The following is a 19,930-nucleotide window of genomic DNA, read 5'->3' on the forward strand; positions in this document are numbered from 1 at the left end:
AATAAAATGGAAAGTGTACTCACTGTATCCTCAAAGACTATCCAGCTGGAAATCCGAGTGATTATGAAAAACCAGGGTGGGGGAGGGGTTAGAAAACTATTTCATTTCAGCAACCAAACCAAAATTAAAAACAAGAAAGGAAATAAAAGAAAAAGGATATCCAATTGCAATTTCCCAGCAATTTCAGTCCATACAGGTGCCAATCCAACCCAACACTGCTGAACTCTCCCCCTCTGGCAATTTGCTTTCTTCTTCTCTGTCCTTTATTTTCTCTGTGGCTTTCAACTTTTCTGCTTAAAATTTCTGTAGTGGTAACGTTGATGGTTGCCTTCACTGAAGAATAATGGTTTAAAATAACAGGAAAAAAACAAAAATCCTTGAGGAGGATGAATGGTCCTTTTCCTTTCTGAAACTTTTCATTCCACTGTGGATCGTTTGCCTAGTTTCCTTTTTCTGAGGTTTTCTGCCTCTCTGGCTCCACTGCTCCCCATTGCTCTCTATTTGTTTTTTCTCTGGAGAGCAGAAATAACTGTATTTCCTTTTAAGCAATCCTCCATTTGTATTCTTTTAATGCAATTTTGTTGTGACACTTAAGATCCAGGTCTTGGCAGGCAATTTTCTTTTTCCCCCTTCTTTGCTGCACTATCAATTATCCAATCCATGTGTCTCCACATTAGAATGGGGATTCCCATTCTTCTTTTCCTCTATACCCCCACACGCATTTAGAAAAGAATCTCCTTTTGCATTTAAATTTTTATTCCTGTCTGTCAAAACAATAAACTTTTAGTCTCTCTCGCCCCTCTCCAAAGATCTGATTAGATTTCCAATCACAACCCAGTGCGCAATTGGATTTTTGATTTCGGCAAGAAGCCAGCAATCCACAGCATCAGCACCCTCTCCTTGTTTCAAACTCCACGTTATATCCTTTTGCCTTCCCTCCAACTCCTCTGCATTTTCATAATTTCACATTAAATGAAATCAAGGAGGGAGGGAGTAGAGAAAAATTCAAGGTTCCCACCAGCTGTCATGAATAAATCCATCACCTCATTATTTTTTAAACACTTGGGATGGGTATTTTTAACGCCCACTCTCGCCTTTGCCCCCCCTCACTTCTCAAAATCCTTCAGTCGTTAAAACTCCCCCGATGGGGCACAAAGAAACCCGAGCTGTGATTTGTCCTCTTAGCTGTAAATTTCAGAAGCACACTTTGCTTTTCATTTTAGCTTCCTCTCCATCTTTTGTCCAGCAGCTATATGAATCCAGAAGCACCGAGACGGATAAACTTCTATTTCTTCTTTGAGGAGAGAGAGGGAAAGAGAGACAGGAAGAGGGATAAAAGCTCTCCCGTCTCTGCCTCCCTTTTCCTCCCTTTCTGTGTTTCAATGCAGGTCTGATCTCATTTCCAAGCTGAGCCTGGTGTATTTCAGATGTGCAAGTTGGATTCCCCTTCTGCACAGCAGTGAGTTAGTCTCCCATCTTCTTCCACATGCCAGTTATCTTCCCCCTTTTCTTCCTTCCTTCCTGCCTCCCTCCCTTCCAAGATGACACAGTCCCAGGAGCGCAGCCGCTTCTTTCAGCTCTCGGTTTCATCCCTGACACGCATAGCCCTTTGCAGAGCCGGAACGCTTCCTTCCTGCTACGAGCTGCAGCTTCAATTCTCCCCGTGTGAGCATGTAGGGACGCATGTACGTGTGTCTCCAGCTCCCGACAGCTGCTGCTGCTGCTGGGAGTAGCTCCGCTTTTCAGTCGCTCTGGCTTTCTCTTACTCCCCACCTTTCAGTGGCACCCTAGGATTTGCAAATGTCCCAGGGCCGGTCTCTCTGGCTGCACTCCTCCTTCTCCCCTTCCGTTTTCTCCCCTCTTCCTCTGTTGCAGTTTGCTTTTGGGGGGTTTTTTGGGTGTTTTTTCCCCCCCCCCACACTCTCCTCTTCTTGTCTGCCCCCCTTCCCTTTTTCTTTGCTTGTGATCAGTAAAATACAATTACCCAATTACCTCCCATCATCTTAGCACTGATTGGTCAATTGCATTAACACTTGATGTCAGGGAAAGGGGCCGGGAGCTGCTCCGACGTGGCATTGCTGCCACCTGCTTGACAGACTAGGAACAAACTCAGGGTTACCTTAAGAAATCTCCAAGTCAGAAACCAGTAATTGAAAAACAAGGGATCATCTGAAGGAAAGGAATGTCAAAACTCATTTTCTTAAAAGCCTGCCTGATTCTGACAGTTCAACCAGTATTCGCAGGTTCCAGCCTAGCTGCTGAGGCAGAGTAAATGACAGCAAGATGAAATGAGGTATAAAGTTGTCTTTGCAAAAGAAGTACAGGGCAACCAGTATTCACAGGTACCAGCTCTGGCCACGATGCAGAGGCACAATAATAATATGAAATGCGTATAAATTATCTTTGCAAAAACTGTAACAGTGAAAAAAATTTGCATTGAAAGACAATCTCTTTTCCAATTACAGAAATCAATGTTTGTTTAAAACTTGTATGCACATACAAATTACCTAAAACTCCATTTTGGCTGTTGTTCAAGGGCAAAAGCCCTTTGAACCACTTCAAGGATTCAGTGAGTTTATGTCCTACCTCCAGTAAGCTGAGATGGCAATGCAATGGCTAGGCTCACCTATCAAATCTGCCACAGTTTGATTAGAATGACTTCTGACATACATTTCAGAGTTTTCTGAACTGGCTCCTTAATTTGGGTTATTGAGGTACTGACATGTTTGTTATGCTCTTACCTGCTTCCCAAGTATGTTAGATGTACTTTATCTGCTCAGAGTTGGGTTTGTGTCTTGTTTCAATGGAAATTTTACAGAAAATTTTGCATGTGTAAGGTCAGATGCACTGCTCACTTCATGTAAACAGAATATGGATGATGTATGTGCTGGCATTTGTCTCTCTCGAAATCAGAAACATATTATTTATAGATCTAACTCCTCCACACAACCCCAAAAAAAGAATTAGTCAGGTGCTTCAATGGTAATTATAGCAAACTTCAAATATTAAGCAGTAACTATGATTTATTCCATGCATATAGTAATATAACTAGCTCTTTGCTCAGTCCTTTCTCAAATAGTCAAGATATGTTTGGTATCCTTACTCAGACTTCAGCTCTTGTGTGAAACTCACATACATGAAAATAAAAGCAAGTTTAAGTTCTATGTCATATTAGAAGTTTTTCCAGAATTATAAAACCCGTAAACTAGCTGAATTCAGTCAAGTAGCACTTACTGAATCATTAACATTGACTTTCAGATTTATTCTACTGACTCAACAGGCGTTCTGGTGAGAAGGTCCTACTAGATATAAATTCAGCAACTGGAACCAGGCACATTTAGCACCTGATCTTACTATCCCTGAAATCAGTGGTGAACACAAATTACCTGCAATGGGTGAAAGGCTGAGTGTGTAGCAGTAGGAAATAACCCAAATCTAACGTCTTTCAAAAATGCTGAAACAGTCTTGGGGGTTTTTTGGGGAAGGTTGCAATTGGGTAGGAGATAAGTTGCTGACAAGTAACAATCTTTTTCTCAGTTGGTGAGCTTATTTTGTTCCTGTCTGATTCACTGATACTGCTGGTGTATTTTGGGTCTACAAACGTCTTATGAGAGTCTTTTTCTTTTTACTACTCAAAATCCAAAAAACCACAAGGTTGCTCCTTTTCCCAGAAGGATAAAAACATCACAGTCTAATGCGTTTCCTCCACTGTTATTTCAAAAAACTTCCTGAAAAACTTCCAGCTGTTATTAAAGAATCTGTGAGCAAAAGGGAAGGTTTCTATAACTGAATTAAACAAATACATAGGTTTCAGGTACAGAAGATACACAATTTTTGGCATCCAACTGGAATCTAAGACACAAACTCTGCTATAGCTGCTTTTTTGATACAAAGTTATGCTTATGATAGAAATGTGTTCATTTTGAAATGACATCAAAATGCACATTTCTAGCAGATAACTGCTTAAATAGATTACATGTCTCTCTATAGAGATATTTGCTGGCATATATGTGATTAAACAAAAATGTATCAAAACTGCAACATGCTCTAGGCTATGATATGATCTCAAAGTTTGTTATCTTTAATACATCAATTAGGCTTTATCACCTAATAAACATAGAAGATAGTGTGATTAGCGTCTTAGAACATAACTTTAGAGCAATCTAGTTTGCAATATTTATAGGATGGCATTCCATCCTGGATGAAAAAGTAAATAGCCCTATGCTACTCAAAATAAGAAAATATAATTGCATTATCTGCTTTACAAACATATGTGTCACATGTGTGTGAAAACCATTTAAAACAAATATTTTGGTACCATCACAGTAAATCATTCTTTAATCAAATATTAAAGGGTATCATTAACTCTGGAGAGAATTGTTAGGTTTTTCCTGCAGCACATTATATGTTATTGCCTTGAAACAGAATTGTTCGTACATTGCCTCCAATCTTGCCCAATCCTGAGTAGGAAAGGATAACAAAACTCAAATGTATGTACTGGTAAATCTTCACATAATTAACCCTTTCCAACAGACAAGGCCAGTTATAGAATTGTCACTCTATGTATGACTAACATGGGAAGAGACCAGTGGAAAAAACCACATATTCACAATAATCAGTAATTTGGTGGAAGAGAAACATGGCTAAAGCCTAACAGAACAAAGGCAAAGAGAAACATTATAATTGAATAAATATATCCAAATTCTGAGGAAAAAACAGTAAAACCAGACCGCTTTACTGAGACAAAGAGAAAAGCAATTGCAACATTTTCCTAAGTCATTTGACAGCCCCACCTTCCTTTTAAATAAAAATGAGGAAATCATAAAGAAAATGATGGAACATAATATTTTTTCTATTTTTTTTTAGTTGTCCTGACAAGAATCTGTTAGCATATGGAGAGAGTACTTGAATTCTCTTATAGCTTACTATTTTCAAAAGGGAATAAAATTTGCTGACAAACATACTTTTGACTGCACAGATCTAGGATCAAGCTCATTAATCAATTCATTAATTCAATGGAGATCCTAAAACACTCAAACTATATATCATACATAATTTAACAGGAAGACTGTAAATTTTCTATTCTAATTGGAGTCTACAGTATTTAATTTCTTGTTTATGTGATTTCACTGATTATTATTCAGTTCTTTTAATACAAAAAGCACTAAAATCAGGTGCATACCATCAAAATTAGCAGCTGACTGATACTGCCTCATGCATTAATTTTTATAGGGGTTTTTTTCCTGATGTTTAAAGTTCTAGTGAGAAGGGTTTTTTATCAAGTAATTTCTACCAGGTTGTAGCAGCTTGGAAGAAGTAAAAGCAATCTTCCTTCCAGGAAAATCTGGGTAAAACCACAGCACCTGATTTTGGCACATGGATGTGTACATGACTGTTCAATAAACTCACCTCTTCATAATATCATAATAACAACTTTTTCTGGTAAAGATGGAACTGAATGGTGGGGTTTGTTGTTTGCATTTGAAAGGAACTACATTCTCAAAATTTCTCTATGCTTATTGCATGTTTCTTGTGCACTTGGGGTAACAGAACAAATTTAGAATTGTTGTACAATTGTACAAATTTTCATCTTCCATGCTAACCATGAATGAAAACAGCTTGCTGTTTAAAGAGACTTTCTAGAATGCCTCTGTATGGAATTGAGTCACAGATTGTCAAAGTTTCCTTTATGCAGAGACAAAACTAATTCCCCAAGCTGATCAAGAGGCATGACCTTGCTGCAAAGAGGCCTAATGATATCCTGGGCTGCACCAGGCAAAGCACTGCCAACAGGTAGAGGGAGACAATCCTTCCCCTGTGCTCAGCCCCAGAGAGGTCACACCTGGAGTGCTGTTCCGGATCTGGGCTGCTCAGTACAAGAGAGACACGGACAGACTGCAGAGAGTCCAACAAAGCAGCATGAAGACAACAGACTGGAGCATCTTTCCTATGGGCAAAGGTTGGAAGAACTGAGACTGTTTAGCCTGGAGGAGGCTTATGAATGTCTACAAGTACATGGAGGGAGAGTGCAAAGAGGATGAAGCCAGTGGTGCCCAGTGACACAACCAGAGGCGGTGGGCACACACTGAAACACCAGAGATTCCCTCTGAATATCATGAAACCTCTTTTACTATGACAGTAAGAGCACTGGCACAGGTTGCCCAGGGAGGTTGTTTAGTCCTCCCCCCTTGATAATATTCAGAAGTCATCTGGACATGGTCCCAGGCAATTTGCTCCAGGTGAATCTGCTTGAGCAGTGGGGATGGACTATGTGACCTTAGAAGGTCCCTTCCACCCTCTATGATTATATGATTCCACAATTTACAGTCCTTAGAAGTATTTACATAAAAGGAAAGTAAGAGACCTCACACTTAACTGGTAAAAATACTTTTTCTAAAGTGCTCCTAGTTTCTCTTGTTCACTGCAGCTTAGGAGACTTACGTGCTTAGCATTCAACTCTGCACTAGCAGAGAGTCTCTTGTTTTCTAAAATGAATGATGCTTTGAGGAAAACAAATATGAGACAGAAAAAACTACTAACAGGAAAAAAGGTAAACCTTTCCTAATTTTGCTCTTGAAATTGTGTTTCAATTCTAACTAGGACATAAAAATTTCAAGTGTTTTCACTCTATAATTGTTCTGAGAATAGGACCCAAGTCCTGCCATTTTCTTATGCCATTAATTTTGGGTGTAGAACTCAGACTGAGAAGAATCCTCTCCTTTCTAGGAATGAGCACCATTGACATTAAGCTGTGGTGAATTCATTCCATAGGGAGGAATAACTCCTTTGATTTCAACGGACCATCTCCAGATTAATGCAGGTGTAAATGAGAATAGAGCATTCTTCATTTTATATCCATGGCCCATTTAATATGTATTTGGTTTTCTAAATCACGCAATTATAAAATCATTGAGGTTGGAAAATGTTAGTAGAGTAAAAAAGGAGGACTGTTTCTATTAAATTGAATTTCTGAGAATGTAAAATTTAAGAATATAGACAACTAGACTTGGTCAGGAACGATACATCTGTTTGAAAATATTATCTTTCTAGTGTGACAGCCTTTTTTTCCTCAGTGAATATTAAACAGCAAAAATATGATACTTTGACACAGAGATGAATGTATCAGACATCCTAATTTCTTCTCCTGTGGAGTCATTGTGACTGGAAAATGCAATTTCTGAGTATTGCAAATTAAATTGTAACCACATATGCTTCAAAACTTTAATGAGAGACAACCTAGCAGTCATATTTTCCTACCTTGTCCCTATGATTATCATACATTTAAAATGAAATCCTGATACAGCAAAAAGATTTATAGTTTAACTTCTGAGCCAAAGAGAAGGTAACATTCAGCATCTCTAAATTTTCATCACAAAAAACATGATGTTTGGCTTTAACCATGCAAAGAAAGTTGCAGCTTTCAATGAACTGGGGAGGAAAGGGAAAGTTGCACAAAGAGGGCAAATTGTCAAAATTAAGAAAATAAGAAAATTTTGTAGCATAAATAACATTTCTGAATGGGATAACTTTAATTTTTCAAGATCTCTTTCAGGTACATATAAAATAAATTACTTCAATTAAATATCTTCAGCACCTTCTATTTCTATGTCCAACACTGGGGAATTGTCTTTACATGAGAAAAATTTTTCACTTCATCATCATTTGTCAATATTAAAAAAAAACCAAAAAAACCCTCTGTAATTTCATAGTGATTTTTTTTTTTTTACTCCCTTCTTTTTCCTTTATTTTTTTCCCCCTTAAATTACTAAAGGCTCATCCTTTCTTGGTCAGCAATAAGCATAAGCTTTGTTTTTTTTGCCCCCCAGATTTGTCTAAATTCAAATGGATTGAAATACTATAAGGCATATAATATAAGGACCTGATTTCTTACCGTTGGTGCTTGTAGGACTGCTGTGATGTGGGCATCAAAAGTGTTATAGCCAGCACTCACTGGAATTGTATTTCCAGAGTCTTTGCATGATCTCAAGATGTACTATCTGACTCTATGCACGCCTGCCACTCTCCCTGTAAAATGGAAATTATTCTTACTGCATGTGTTAAACAGGAGGGATTCACCATTATTTGGATTAGGGAGAGTAAAGTCTCGACCCCATAATCAACACATGATGTGCACTACACCAGGCAAGGCAGATTGGAAAATATAAGGTAGCAAATAGGGTAAAAACCCATCCATTTAAATAATTATCATTTTTTTCTGTACCCTAGCAGTCAATAGCTGATATTAAATAATTTAAGATCACTGAGCGTGTTGTAATATAAATGAACACTGAGATGTTGACTTAAACTAGATGGATGGGAAGTCAGGGAACCATTTAGGACCTAGAAATGAATGAAGGAAAGAAGCTCTGTCTTTATACTCATAAATGTTCTGAACTATGATATAGGTTACTTTAAAAAATTACTCTTCAACCTTGATTTCTCTGGATTTTCTCATCAGGTGCTCAGCTCTCCCTTCTATCCCCACATACACACTAAAACTCTACATCATTTAAAGAGCATATGAAATACTTAATCATCTCTCAGTATCATCTTAGAGAGATGCATGAAACACTAGAAGACAGAGATGACCCTTTTGAAACTATTTTGGAATTTACTGGGTTACTGCCACTCCAGAGCATACCAATAGTCTGTCTAGTCCACTGTAGTGTCATTTCTAAAAAGAATACCAGAGTGTTTCATAACAGATTGTTCCACAACTTTTTCATTGGATTTTCACTTAAGCCCTGGAAATCTTACAAGTGGAAAAGGTAACTCTCTATTTTGGAGACAATGAGAGGAAACATGTTTAATATGAGTAAGTAACTTTGTCCCCCTCAGGGTAGAATCCTTTGAAAAGTTCTTAAAAAGTCTGTGGTTGAGAGATTCTCTCATTCTTTACTGACCCCATGCTAGACGTACTAATAAGAAGAAATGCTGTCAGTCATGAGTGGTGAACGTGATGGCAAGAACTAAGATTATTTAGGAGTATTAAAAAAAAGATATTATTTTATTATTCCAGTTATTATTTTATTTCTATTGTATTAATTAACAATAATTTATTATTATTTTTTATTTTTTATTCAATGATAATTTAGGCTAATTTTGTTTTCCTACAAACTCTCTGAACTTCATTCCCAGATGCAATGGTACAGTATAAAATCAATACTCACCTAACTGAATCACATCTGAGCTTCAAGGTCTAGGGAAGAGTTTCTTGTTAAAGGAATTAATTGTGGTGGTGAACAGGATAAAATACCTGTAAGAGATGAAACATTGTTTTAATGATGAGCATCACAATTATAATTGTTTGAGTGTGGGGAAGAAAAAACTACACAAGAGGTGATGCACAGAAGTCTGGATTTTATCCAGAGTTGTACTAAATGTTTTTTGGTTTTTCAGACCTCCTATTTCTCTCTCCTCATACTTTTCTCCTAACTGAGAGTGAGACTGCACTTCCTTTAAATTGTATTTGCTTTACACTCCTTAGTATATGTAGGTGGAAGTATAAAATATAAAAAAAAAAATAGTTTAGAGATAAGGAGAGCTATTGACTTCAAGAATTACAGTACTGATAGTCTTTGAACAATAAGAAGGGGTAATATTAAGAAAATTAGAATAAGAGGCTGAAGACAACTTTTCCTAAAAGTTCTTCAAAATTTAATGGAAAATTTTCTAAAAATCAGGAGGTCAAGGAATATGACCTTCCATTTAAAATGTTTCAAGTGGGCCTCATTTTCAAAAGCAGCACAGCAATATTTGCTAAATCCAGCTCCAGTTAAAATGTGTTCTCCAAAGATGAGCCAACTACAATGAGTCATCACTTTTGGAAAATGCATTTAATAACTCCATACATGAAGGCATAGATCCGGAAGCAGGAATTAACCATCTATAATCCTAAAGCACATACAGTACATTTTACTAGCATTTATTTTCTGGAAGAGAAATTTAGAAGAAAATATTAGGTTCAAAGAAAAATTTTAATGCAATCTCTCACAAAATCAAGGCTGCAAAGCTGTTTCAACTTCATATTAAAACCTGTCCCAAGAAATACGATAATTAAAGACAAATTAGTTTATTTATTTATTTAATGCTCCTGCCTTAATTTTTATTAGGAAAATAACTATGAACAAAGTAGAAATCTACCAATTGCTATTTCTTGATATTTAAACAATTTAAACAATAAATACATGGTTGCATAGTGACTTTTTTACAGAATTATTTTCCCTTAATATTTCTTCAAGAATTCATATAGTTATTGAAAATCATAGAATTGTGTGGAAATTGCTGTTTCTTTTCCTGCATGACCACTTCAGATAGAATAATCAAAGATTAGTTTGTTTCTGCCTTTTTTGAGATACATAATCTATGTATACAGATTTTTATCATGAGAAATGGTAATAAGTCCCATATCTTTTCATGTTTAGAAGCCTTCTAGAAAAAAATATTATTTTTTTTGCTTCCTAATACAACAGAAATTAACAGGTGCTAAATGTTTAAAGTCCATGTGTAACCTTGCAGGGGGAATGAGTATATCTTACAGGTAGTCAGCATCATCCAGGTCAGTTAACCCATACTGATATTGATGACTATCCCATTTTTTGAGAGACTAAATTTCCATTCCTTATTTCTTTTGAACAGAAGAAAACGAGCAGCTTGTCACTATGGTATTAGGTGGGAGGCAGTGCATGGCAGGATATGAGTCAGCCATTAAGCCTGCTGGTCAGTTAAAAACCCCCAAAAACTCAAAATAAACTACAACTTGTCATAATGACTGGGGCAATTCTATGCAGAGATAATATGCATTAGGCAATTTATTCACAGATGGGAATTTATTTCCAGAATATGTTAATATGAAGACAGGGTTTGAGATGCCTCTTCTGTACCTTGCTACAAAAAACTTCAAATACCTGCATCTTATACATTCTTACTTTAGCAAAGTGATTAATGTTTTTTCTGGGATAGTTCTGTATTATACCCAAGCCCATCCTTGGAATTTGATTCTCTAAGGTATTTAAGTGGGATATTTATAGGGCAACCATGCTGATGAAGACCTTGCATGCTAAGCTCTAGAATGATAAGAATTTCTGCTTTGGTTAAATGAGAGCAAGTATATAAATATATCTCAGCCCTTTGTCACAAAAGTGTGTGGGAGAGGCACATTAGGCAAGGTGCTAGAAGTGAGGGAAGCTCTAACTACTTGCAGCTATGACACATTATTATTCATTGCATGGCATGTCACTCAGACTGTCACAATGCACAGCAGTGAGCATGCACATTATCAGTGCTGAGCAGCAGAAGCAGAAGCACAGGTCATTTTGGGAAAATACCTCTGTAACAGTCCAGGCACAAGTTTGCTGCTCTTTGTGAAACAGATCTGGCAACACAAGCAAGGGGATCATCAACTGGTTACTAACAGCCAACAAAATTCATCCATTACAAATTGAGACATATCTAAAAGGGCTTCCTGAGGTGGAATCAGAATTCTGTATGTAAATAGTCACTAAATATTATCCAACAAGATATATCAGGCTCGGAGAAAGTGATCTGAACAAAGAAAAGACCAAATGCTCAAAGAGTTGCATAGGTATAAGTGTTAGCACAGTGCTGTGCACTGAGGAAAAAAGGTTAATCAAGAGAAGGAAGAATCTGCAGGGTCAGAGAAAGCACAAATAGAAAAACCTAAAATCACCCAGGAAAAATTAAAAGAAATAAATCAGCAAAGTAAGGAAATAAGATAGATGTAAGCACCGGTTTTAAAAACACACATACAAAACAAGTCAATGAGATAAAAAAGACAGTCTGAGTTTCTTGAATATGAAATTATCAAGTTAGAGATATAAAAAAATCAAACTCAGTTTTTATGTATTTGAAAATTAGCTTATATGAAAAAACTTTATGGTTTTGTTGGTTTTTTTTTAAGAAAAAAGTTTTCTTCCTTGAGTATTCACAGACAATGAAACCACAATGGGCAAAGTTATTTTCTAGACCCAACTTTAAAACAATTGCAATATTGAGGTAACTTCTATTTTTCTGCTTCTTTCTCTTTTTTTACCCCATATACAGCAGCACTCTCTGATTAGGGATTTTTGTTTTGCTTGACTTTAAAGTCAGGCTTTAGCAGAAATTCAGAGAATCCTCAGTCTTACAGGTCAGAAAAATTATTTTAGTGCCAATGCAAGCAGCCCTGTGTGAGACTTTCAGGCAGCTGGTATCAGCACTTCCAAATGTTACCTATAGCTCACTCATGATATTTCTTCTAGAATAATATGATAAAAATCACATGCTCATCTTCCTGGTTACACCATGAATTTGTGCACTTATGACTGAGGTGCAGAGCATTTCCTTCAAAACTACTAAGAGGAGCTAATTATCATGCTTCTTTATCAAGAATATCAATTTCTTAGTAAAATTATAGCATTTATCTGCCTATAAAACCTGTAAACTTATTACCTTTCAATTAACAAAACACCCACACATTAATGAGTCTCTTCATTGCAGTGTGTCTACAATCCATGTATAGCAATCATCTTAGAGACCCACAAAATGTAACTTCTGCTAGGTAATTCTCAGAAGTACCACAAGAGCTTTCACATTAATAGCAAGAATTGGGATTTGTGTTCAATTTCTTTCAAAATTTTAGTAGGTAAAAGACAATAATGTTGCCATCATGTCACCATCATTCCTTATCTTTATTCCAAAGATACTGATGTCAAAGGACCTGAACAAAACTTTCTAACTTGATCTGGAATTTAATGGTCTAAGCAGTACACAGTATGTTCCTCATTGTGTGACCATTTCCTAACTCACTGAACAATTTGAGAACAGTAAGCAAGCAGTTTAAAACAATGTGGCTGAGGGCAAAGGTGATATGTGAAGGTCAGGATGAATATAAAAGTGAAAACTAGAAAGGATTTATGTATTCATATTTTCATTAAAAGTCAATTTCTTTCAATAAGCACTGCACCATGTGTAATTAATTTTTCATAAGATTCAGAATTGTTATCTGATGACTTTCTAGCAAAATTTGTTATAAAACCACCTCATCTTTACACTTTTTATGGAACAACCAAGCAAGTTAAAGACAAATAAAGGAGAGAGGAAATATACTGTTGCAGTATGTGATGCTCTTCCTAGAACATTCTTGGTTTGGGCTTTGTTGTTGTTTTGTTTTGTGGTTTGCTTTTTTTTTTTTTTTTTTTTTTCTTTTCCCCCATTAATATTTACAAGGAACAAATTAAATTACAGAGTCATAACTTTGGAAGGGAAGGGGTCATCCAGTCCAGTGTCCTGCTCAAAATAGATCTGATAAAAACAAGTATCTCAAAGCACATCCAGCAGATACATAGAACATCTACAAGATTCCCCAATCTCTCTGGCATATTTTACCTGCTTTTTGACCAACCCAGAGTTTTAGGGTTTTTCCCCCTATTATTAATATGGAAAATGGGAGCTACAGTGAGGGAGCAATTCCTTATGAATGTTGCCTATGCTGTCCTGGGAGCTGAATTCACCATTGCAATGCTGTAATTGATATCTATTGAATGGGAACTTACTACAAGATAACAGAGGGATAAATAGCACCCAGTATGCTAATCCAGGCACTAGAAATGTGTCACAAGGAATAAAATATTATAGTTTTAAATGTAGAATGAAAATATTGAAAAGGCAACCTTAAAACCAGAACAGTGGGATCAAGGTATTAAGAATGAAGAGAGAACATCTGTATCTCCAGTATCTCAACAAGTTTATTAGCTAAAGAAGTGATGATCTTTATGCAAAATTGTCAGCAGGGCACTGTGGGACATCTGGTTTGATTCTCCAAGTTTTATTGATATCCTGTTGTTCCTTGTGATACTGTGGTGTCCCAGACATATTCACTACTGAAAAATCAAGTTAGAAGAAATTATCCAAAATAAAAATGTTCATCTCAAATTCCAGTCTTTCAAATACACAAAGTATAACTAGTACAGTATAACTTTTACCCAAATGTGTCAGAAGCAGCTGTATTTTCTATTTCAAATTACAATTCCAGATGAAACTGGCCTACTTTAGCCTACATAAATTATTTTATATCACTGTTAGATATGGCATATGTTTCTGAATTCTTAGAAGTCAGACTATAAAGACATTCCACGAAAGATAAAATGAGGCAAGTTTTAAAATATTGATAAAAAGTATATAAAGGTTTTTATAATACACTGATATGTAAGCTTAAGTAAAATATTTAATTGAAATAAAACTATGTAAAATACAAATTTTAGTCCTAGGTGATTTTAGGATATGAATATACTAAAAAAGAAATTTGCTTTTGAATGATACTTGAAAAAACTGAGAATGCATAAGATAGTCTGTGGTCAAACATGGTCCATTGAAATGGAAGGCCAAATGTGTATCAAGGATTTATTTTTAGATATTTTTAATTATTACCAGCCAGTTCCTACTGGACCTGCTCAAGCAAGTATACACAATGACTTTGTCTGAATTGCCTCTATAAAAGTCGAATTGCAGGGCCAGAGGTTGGACTTCAATGACCCCTGTGGGCCCCTTCCAACTCAAGATATTCTATGATTTTATATTACTTGTTCACCTATATAAAATGACTGTCAGCTATTCTTGTTTTATACATACACTTTACTTTATCTTCTCCATACAAGCAGAGTAAAAATAATTTTGCGTGCAAATATAGCTGTAAATATTAACCTAGAGAAAAAGCAATGAAAAAATTTAGCAGGTGTAATATGAGGACAGAGGAACCTAAATTATCAGAAGACATGAAAAATCAACTAGGGATCAGCATATAAATTGAGGTATTTCCTGACAACTGTCATTCTTATGCTAAAGTTCAGACAAGCAAGGGAGATGTCTCACTCTGTCAGTCTTCCTCTGCTGCCTGCCAGCCCTATCAGAGCATCAAGGTGTCTGAAACAAAACCAACTGATTAAAAAACTAGAGCAAAAGGTGAGAAAAGTTTTTCCTTATTATCTCATTAACTGTTTTCAACAACTGTTTTGTAATTGTATGGTAAAGGAGATTCATGTAATGCTGTTTCATCAAGGAACTTACTCTGTACAGGTTTCAATAAAGGTGAGACTGATGCAGCAGAATGCACATCTGGCTATGGATACCTTTCTTCCATGTATACAAGACAAGACCACAGACCTGTGAAAGACTATCTGGGAGATTGCAGAGAGATGTTTTGACCTATGTCTACCAGGTTGCACATGAATTATATTACATAGGTTATTTAAAGTGTTATGATGTGCCGTCAACAACTCTTTAAATATCCATTAAAAATAACAAAAAAATATGAAGTCTTAAAAAAAAAGCAAGAGTGATTTCTATTTTTTATTCCCCAAAATAAAAATTTTAACTGTAAAATACAGTCCTATACCTCCTCCAGAACACAGCTGATAGGAGAAAATAGGTAAGATTAACTTGCACATTTATTATTATAAATCGTTCTTGGCACCTGTATGACTTAAAGCAAAAATGTAGCTTAATTTACAGCAACAGAAGAAAAATGGAGAAGTGTGGGGGGGAAAAACTTACTAGCTTTAAGAATAAATAACCACAACTTTCTTCAAACTCTCTTCAAACTCCAGTGACCTTGATTGTGATTCTAGTTCCAAAATGTTCAAATCACCTAACAGAAATAAACAAACATGTATGTTCCCCATTCCAGATAAATTCACCAATACATGAGTCAACTCTTGATTTTCTCCTTGACCTCTACAACCACTCTAATAATACTCAAATGTGTTTCTATATAATGTCACTTTCCAGAGAAAAAGTTGTTGCACACAGACTTTTCCTAACTTTTGTATTTGTGTAACCTTAAATTACAAATCACGTATTTTATGCCTGCTTTTTCCAGACTTATGTTAAATCCTGATACATGCAAATCAATTCATCCTTGAATAAATGTCAAGTTACTAGAAAAGTACAAGACAAAATGAAGTGCCAATATTGCCACAAATAGCCACCTTGCCACTAGAATTGGAGTAAAACCTCTGATCTGCACACATCTACTTGTTGGACTTGCCATGCTTCAATGCTCTCCATGAACTAAGTACCAGGGGGAAAAATCAATTAATTTTCCTTAGCAAAAATTTCAGAATATATAGCTCAGAGTGAGTTTGTGATATTCTTGCACTTACTTCTCATAGCCTGGCTCCCACATAACCATAAACAGTTTGTTTGCCTCTTGAAAGTCATTGTCATTATTTTAAGCCACCAGTTAAATTAATTTATTTTATTATAGTTTCTGTTTGAGAAAACAACTCATTCCTGCAATCTATAAGAAAATCACTGCTGTTTTGTATTCTGAAAGTCTGAAGAGAGGCTGTAAATAGCAGAAATATAGTATGAATGTTTTCAAGTGAGAGCGGTAGTACAAACCAGTCTGTTTGCCATTTTAAAACTACAAACAGGTTTATACTAATACAAAAGAAACAGTAAAATTTTAAAATAAATTATTTCATGAGGTTTGAGTGTGAAACTAAACTTTACCTTGAATCTAGAAACCATCCATCCCATTAAATTAGTTCCTTTAAGTGGGTAACGTTTTTACTGCTCTACCTTCTCTCAGAAGGCAGCCTGTCATCCTTTTTGATAAGCACTCTACATTTTTTGTGAAGAATTTAGTATAGTAATAGATATTCTACTACCTTATGGTTCGATATTTCAGTGTCTATATTAGAATGAGATTTCCAATTACAACATGGAAAAATGTCCCACAGTATAAACCTGTATCCTACAGAAACCACATCCTATACTAACCAACATATCTGCCAACATTCAGCATGGATTGCCCTTGTTTGCAACAACTTTTCACATTCTGAAAACTTTGATTGTTCCCCCACTTCCATATCTCATTCTTCTCTTCTTTTAAATGTCATGTGTTTCAGTTCTTTCTGAAATGCCAGTTTTTCTAGACCTTCTTTCTCCTCATTGCCAAGATATGTAATAGCTCCTTTTTGAAGTTGAATTTCAAATTTCATTAAAACCCTTCAAGAAATCCGAATCAAAACACTGCATACAAGATCAAACAATGTGCTTTTTGTTCTGAAATTATTTTTCAAAATTGGTTTTAGTAGATAGAAAATGAGAGAAAATTTTATTTCATTTTCACAGCAGTATACTTTTTCTTGTTGATTTTGAATTTAAAAGGATTAGCTAGAAAATCACAACGCATGCATTCATAATTTTTTTCTTTCAAAATGAAAAAGTTTTACACAAACTCAAAGGTTAAAATGGCAACTCTTTCAATAACCTCAAAATCCTAATTATTAGCAGATATACAACCTGCCCTTAGGAAATAACTTGTTCATATAAAATTGTTTTGCCAAGAGTGCCATGTACACATTTAAAAACTACTTGTGAAAATGTCAATCAGTTTATAAGTGTTTTGTCCATATTATCAAGTACTTCTGGTTACTTTCTACATCATATTCTGTGTTGCATTGTGAGATTCAATGTTAAGTGACTCCCAAATCATTCTAGTAGCACAGCTATTATTTTGTTATTCAGATGCTTCTGCCTGTACTTAACATTATGACTTTCAATCCAGTTTTTCTTTGTTTGGTTTCTATTCATTTTTCCCATCTGAACCTTTTGTATTAAACAGAGTACTGTGTCTTAGAAGGATGATAGATCACATGCCACCATTTTAATCACAGTTGCTTAAATTCACCTCTGAACAATGCATTCCAGATACCCACATTTCTAGATATCTGTAATTAAGATCAGCAATTTAGGACAGAGAGAAAAAAACAATAAATATTATAGCAAAAAATGAAGATGGAAAAATGTCACTGTGTGTGACTCAGAGTGATGATTTTCAACTGTTCTACATTTGAAATGAGAGAATGTTGATGCATGACAAAGTACAAACAACCATTGCATGCAATGATGTCTCTGTCATTGCCATGAAAATGCCTGTGTGGGTTTTATTAGGAGAGAAAAACTACCCTCAGAAAATAACTTTAAGTATATTACTGGGTTTAACAAGAGCATTAGTGCTGAGTATCATCCCACAGTGCTTTTTCAGCACTTACAATACATGACTTTTTAAGTCTTAAATATAATGAAGACCACATACTCTCAGTAGCTGAATTTTAATGACTAAAATTTCTGTGGAAAGTGAAAAATAAAAATACAGTTACTGAACTTACCACATCATCACTGATCACAAAACAACTTGAAAACCTGAGTGTATCATTTAGGCCATACTATCTGAATAGTCATATACAGAAAAATATATGTCACATTCAATTTGCATCATGCTGACACTCTGATATTATCAGTGAGGGAAGCCACAACTCTACTTATATGGGACTAAACTCTAATCTATTTTCAATTTTGTAGATTTCTTTTAAGAAAGAATTAATGAAAACAAGTGTATTCTTGTAAACTTAATCATTCTAGCCTGTTCTGGGAAGTTGCAAAACGATTCTGACATGCACACTTGCTGAGTGCTTGACATAAGAAGGAAGCAAGGACTATTTCCCCAAAAAAATAAAAGCACAGAGGAAAAGAGTTCTGAATATCTTATGTTCTAACCCACTAGTTTGTAAACAGTAACCTACAATCCTAACCAATAAATTAATTGGAAAATAACTGAGTTCATCCCAATGACTTTTTGAATAATATTTCCAACCAGTAGTTAAAACTTTGTAAATGGCAATTTGTAAATCAAAGGTCAGTCAGGGTCTTGAGAGCTGTGGTATTCCAAAATATCCCACAACTTTGCATCCAAGGCTTGGACTTGGAAACCCTTTAGTGTCCTACTAAATCACAGATTTCTTGAACTGCTTGAATGAATCATTTAGCCTTGTTGATGGACTTTCAACTGTAAATAAATTTTTTAAGGATTTCTGTTTCTTCAGTTAATGAAGTAATTTTAACATGACCAAGGCTTTTTAACTAAGAAGGAAAGTCTTCCTTCTGCTATTAGAAACCTTATTCTAAGTTTTATATTTTCTTGCATTTTATATACAATTAAACTAATTCACTGCAGAGTTTTAATGTTGTGTGAGTCATACCTAATGTACACTCACTTTTAGAAGATCTAATCCAAACACAACGAGATACTTATGCTCATAGCAGCTCTGTTTCATATTGAAAAAGATTTTTAGGGAAAATATTCACATTAGCTGCATTTCCACAAAAAAAAAAAAAAAACCCACCAAACACCAATAAATCCACCCACCACTCTCCAAAATAATGCCAAACCAAAAAACTCCAAAAAAATAAAGTCCAACCAACAAAAAAATCCAACCAAACCAAACAACCCCCATAAACCTTAGGAGGATAATTAATAATCTCAGTGAAAAGCACTTGGATTCTGAAGTTCTAAAACAATTTGCATGAGAATTTGCTAATTCTCTAGTTTTAGGATGATCTGCTATTTCTTTAATTCGAACACCAGAGTAGTGAAGAAAACTCTCTGCCAAGTACTGAAGATACTGAAGACCGCTGTATGCTGAACACAGTTTGTATTCTGGTAACTACACAATACTCCTACTATGAAAGATCCTAATTCATAGTGATATATACAGTACAATATACAGTGGTGTAGAAACCTACTAGAAAGCCTAACAACCACTTAAAAAAACACTTAACTTTTACTTGAGGATTTAAATAGTCTATGGCTCTTGTGTGAAACTTTGCACAGTGACTAGTTCATCTGCTAAGATAAAGCAGATCTCCTATAGATAAGCTAGTAGCAAGCTTCATGTAGAATAATTCCTATATCCAAGTGATTTGTATGTCAGCTAACTACAGTCTAATACTTAATGACCACACCTAGAACATCTCACTAGACAAGGGATGTTTATGTCTTTCAGAATCACCTCTCTAAAGCTTCATATCAGTCAGATCCTAATCACCTAACTTTCAGGACTTGTTTCTGCTCTTGCATGTACATTGC

At 35.4% G+C, this 19,930-nt stretch overlaps 1 protein-coding gene across 6 annotated transcripts in view; it reads right to left on the reverse strand.

The window, feature by feature from the left end:
• The window catches only part of LRRC4C (leucine rich repeat containing 4C), a 478,632-nt gene that overhangs the window by 87,470 nt on the left and 371,232 nt on the right, over positions 1-19,930 (reverse strand). For 3 of the 6 annotated variants that reach the window (XM_056493619.1, XM_056493622.1, XM_056493620.1), the window contains 2 exons: positions 9,171-9,256; positions 7,892-8,025 (listed from right to left, as the gene is read on the reverse strand). The gene's annotated coding sequence lies outside the window, so the exon portion shown is untranslated. Of the gene's footprint in view, positions 1-23; positions 1,972-7,891; positions 8,026-9,170; positions 9,257-15,549; positions 15,644-19,930 lie in introns of those variants that run through there. The other 3 variants (XM_056493617.1, XM_056493618.1, XM_056493621.1) reach the window with 3 other exon arrangements.

Source organism: Oenanthe melanoleuca, chromosome 5 (assembly GCF_029582105.1).
Source record: "Oenanthe melanoleuca isolate GR-GAL-2019-014 chromosome 5, OMel1.0, whole genome shotgun sequence".
NCBI classification, from domain to species: domain Eukaryota; kingdom Metazoa; phylum Chordata; class Aves; order Passeriformes; family Muscicapidae; genus Oenanthe; species Oenanthe melanoleuca.